Consider the following 4,784-nt stretch of genomic DNA (forward strand, 5'->3'; position numbering starts at 1 on the left):
GAGAGCGCCGCTTCCCGTTGCACGCGACTGCTCCACGTTGAGACTGGCCGTAGGCCCTGTTTGGATCCATGGGTTAGAGTTAGTTTAAGCTAGTTGGGGCTCAAATAGACCTAAAGTATCCAAGCATGAGGGTTTAAATTGGAGCAAGTTGCACCGAACCCACCAAAAAAAAAAACTATCCCACCCAAGAGGTGCTAACTAGAGATAGTTCTCATTGGGACCACTGAAAAATCAGTTTTCTCTCTCCATGAAGTGCATTTGTTGTCAATCTAACCCTGTCACCCAAACACCTCTTTGGCTACAGTTAGTTCAGGGTTAGTCATGAGTTAGTCTAACCTCTAGCTTAGTTACAGTATCAAAGAGGAGCAGTATAGGACATGCAAGTTGCTCAAAGCATACAGGCAAATTCATACGTGAAAGGATTTTTTTCTTTTTGAAAACGGAACGTGAAAGGAATTTTTTTAGAATGCTCTTGGCATATCGCTAACATGTGATAGTTAACTGACCTCAATAGATGGCAGAAACGCCAGCCCGTTGCACTTTGATAGAGTCGAGGAGGGAGAAGCGACACAGGCTGCTGGATTACTAGAGATAGGTGTCGCACGAAAGCCAAGAAATATGGTGATAGCGTGGGTTAGCCATGTACTAGTATGATGTATCTACACCGGGCTGCCATGTTTCGTACTCTTTCAGTCAACTGTGGAGATGATTGGTTAATTTTATATCGCTGAATAATATTAAATATTATGAGTGCAGACGCTCCACCACGAGGTTCCTTGCTCCTTCTCGGTCGTCCGGAATCTATGTTCTTCCACTCTATTTTTTTACGTGACCTTTGTTCATCCTTTTGCCAACACGCGAGACATCTAGCATCAAGGTGCACGTGTTATGCAAGGATCGTTCCATCTATATGAAGAACACGTGGGACTAGAACTACGAGATGGACATGTACCCAGGAGTGGATGTACGAACCTGAGTAATGTAGCGCAGTAAGTGAAGTAGAAAGGCACAAATGGTATGAACATGCGTGGCATATAGGGTGTGTTTGGTTGCGTTCTCGTCTCAGCATAGTTGTTCCCTCTTAATGCATGCTCAACTCAACACCCCTCTTCATGCATGCTCTCTTCATGCATGCTTCTAGTGTATTTTTGCTAAACTAGTGTGGACTCATGCACCCTCCATACACTCTACCAAACACCCAAAAGTAGGTCAAGAATGGAACTCTTGGGCGGCATTTGTCTCTTACTACGTACTACCACTAAATGTTGTACGTGCAATGCACGGTGATGTTATGCAGTACGTGCCTAGGTACTCTACTACTACTATATTAGTTGGAGGCACACATTAACTTTTATATTTGTTTACATGTATGCCCCGAGACCTTCCAACTAGACGTGTCTTTCTCTCCAGGTCGCACTTTGTATCGTTCATACCACTAAGTACTACTACGTGTGGTCTCCGACCCAGAAGTGGAAGAAGTGGAGATGCTCTACCATGCTGTTTTTTTACACTGGGCTCTACCACGCTGTTCATGTCCCACTCCTTTCGCTGACGTGTGGGACATCTAGCACGTGCCGTGTTTGGCACCCTTCGTCGTAAGAGTTGAAACACTAGCATTCATCAGAAATAAAAAATAATTATAAATCGGCAGTGATACTATTTTTTTGCAAACCAATCAGCAGTGATACTATACCACGCGGTTTCCTTGCTCCTCGATATCGGAAAGAATACTTCCGTTCGCCAACATGTGGGACATCGACCATCCTGGTCCACTTGCCATGCACGCAGAACTCCAAGGGAGAGTCACCCAGGTCGTCGCGCCGCAGTAACAATGACTAATGAGCCGTCAAATCACAGGCCCACTTCCCACTTTGAAGTTGTTCGGATGAAGGAACCATCATGACTTTGTTGAATTCCGCTTCTTGAAGAAAACTACTGTACCAGTAGTACTGCTAGCTACAGTAATTACTCCAACAGAGGCCTCCTTTCGTTCATAGGATAGGAATATGAAAATCATAGGAAGTGAGATGACATGCATCTCAATTCCTATAGAGAAATAGATGTCATTTGATGCTTAGGATAGGAATTTTCCATTTAGTCTAGGCTAACGTACTGGTGATTTGCTCTAAAAACTACAGTAGTAACTAGTAGTATTGGTACATGCTCGTACTCAGACACAGACACACACACTAACTACTAGTACTACTACTTCTCACATGCTGGCCAGACGCCGTCGTTCTCCTTCCCGGCTTTGTCGGCGACACCCCACCGGGCTTGGATCTCTGCCGACCTCTCCGCAGCAGCGCGTGCGTCCTTTTCTTTCTTGCGGCGGCGGGCCTCTCTTTTCTTGAGTGCTTTCTGACTTTTCCGCTCCCTCTGTGCGGCTTTGGCCGCCTCTTGCTCTACCGCCCATTCGGCCTTGGCATCTTCAAATTCCTCCCACATAGTTGTGAGGTCACGAGCGGCGATGAACTCGGCACGGCAGGATGCCATCGCTTCCCTACCATTTTGTGTGCGGTCGTGGGCGGCGAGGAACTCGGTGCGGTGGGATACCATCGCTGCCTTACCGGTTAGTGTGCGGCGTGGTGGCATGATCGACGCTTGGTGAGAGCTCTGGGGTGGAGTGGCCGGACAACCGTATAGTGCATTGGTTTGTCAAGAGCTCAAGGACAGAAGACGAAGCAAATTTGAATTCCCCTTCAATCCTGGTCATTTATTACCGAGTAAAATGCATTAGCGGTCATCGAACTTGTCTTGATAGCTCACTTTGATCATTGTATACGAGATATGGTGATTATACGGTCACTGGCTCAGCGTATAGCTCCGTATTTGTCTGGTTGACCAGTCAAACAGTCCGCATGCGCCTCATCAACTCGTGTTCTTTATCTATCTACGTGGGCCTACCTGTCAATGGAGAAAGAAATACTGTAAAAACCAAAATTATGCGTATGTGGGGAATCAAACCACGGACTGCAATGCACCCTCATCAGCCAAATGAAAATGAAATACTTCACGTCAGACACTCACGCTCATGCTGTCAAAGCATGCTAATGCATGCACGTCGCCCTCTAAATCAAAGTCCTGCTCATGGCGCAACGCAAACGGTGAGCCCATCACCTGCGCGCCCCGGCGGTGCCTAACATTACTGTTTAGACGTTTGATGGAGGCCTACGCGAACGCCGAGCATGTATTCACCTGGCTCAACACCAACGGTCATACTCGGACCGCCTTGCTCATGTATATCGTCCATCACAACAACAATCTATAAAACAGCCTAAGCTAGAGAGGGTACTATGGTAGTATGGTACGGAGTATGTACTATCATGAGCGACCGATCTTAGTGCCACTGCACACCGAAACCCCTTCCATCGCTAGCGCACGCTTCCCGCCTGAAACGGTCACCGTCTCTCCAGAATGTCAATGCCGCATTCACCAGACTTAACTGCAGGTGCGATTGGTGTGTCACTGACATGCGGGCCAGATGCCCGTTGGGTGCCACATGTCAGTAACCCAAATGCATCTACAGTTAAGTCACTGAAGCAGCGTCCACATTCACGCCCAACGAACCTACTCCGGCGCCAGTTGTCCATCCGTCTGCCACGACTCATTGCCATTCGCCCGCTATATTAACTTGAGCCCCAGCTCCCAGCCATAGCCAAAGACCCACACTTATTCTCATCCGGTCCCTTCCTTCTGTCGGCACCACTTCAACCATGGCCTCCTGGCGCTCCGAAGCTCTCTTGGACGTACTATCGTAGGAGCAGACGAGGGACATCGGCGGCTCCGCTCCGGGCACGCTCCAAAGCTCTCTTTGATGTACTGACGCAGGAGCAAATGAAGGAGATCGCAGGCACACCCCCCCCCGGCCGCCCTCCGCCACCATGACCACGAAGCCAGCGCGCATGCGCGGGCGCAGCCGGCAGCGAGGAAGAGTAGTACACGGTAGGTCGCCACCGCTCTGGTCCCGGGAAGGCCACCGCTACTCCACTCAGTCGATGCCAAGCTTGGTGGGGTAAACATCAGCGGCCGATTAGCCGCTTGACGGCGACGTGGAGGCGGAAATCTTCAGAACCTTGTGCTCTGGAGGAGGAGGTTATCGAGGCGGGTGAGGAGGAGGCAAAGGCAATGGCCGGCTTTCTCGAGTTCATGGCCGGACATGGTGGTCGAGCGCCAGCGATCATTTAGATTAGGTTTACAGTAGGTTTTAGTACGGTTTGTGCGAAATATGTAATGAGTTTCGTCCAGTTTGTAGGAAAAGTTTTTGAAATGTAATGAATTTCATCCGGTTAATTTGAAATTTGCTTTGTTTGCACGAATTTCGTCCGGTTAGTTCATATAGTTGTCGAAAGGTATGCGGGCAGCATCGGATGGCATCCATCAGTGTCCTCGGACAGATGCCGGTGTAAATTTGTGGGCCAGCGCTAGAGATGCCCTAACTATCATGTTATAATCGCTAACAATCCTCCATTATTTGGCAGGGAACAGTTATCCCTTGATCAAAACCAAATCCATGGTGTTTCGCACTCCTCCCGCGTAAGAGTGTAAACTCTTGCTTACATAAAAATGGAGCAAGTGGACGGCACTGTAGCACGTCATATCACTTGAACTAGCCCGCCTAACAAGCGGGAAAGCACCGCCCTTGTCATTTTGTTCTGGATTTCTATCGATCGATCACGCGAAAATGTTATGCTTCGCAAGTTCTAAAGGAAAAGGCGGCACACTTACGACTCATACGCGTCGCAACCCCGATAGTCCGGCTCGCACACTGCTTACCAGAGGGGACA

The sequence above is a fragment of the Triticum dicoccoides genome, chromosome 5A, assembly GCF_002162155.2.
Source record: "Triticum dicoccoides isolate Atlit2015 ecotype Zavitan chromosome 5A, WEW_v2.0, whole genome shotgun sequence".
In the NCBI taxonomy this organism is placed as follows: Eukaryota; Viridiplantae; Streptophyta; class Magnoliopsida; order Poales; family Poaceae; genus Triticum; species Triticum dicoccoides.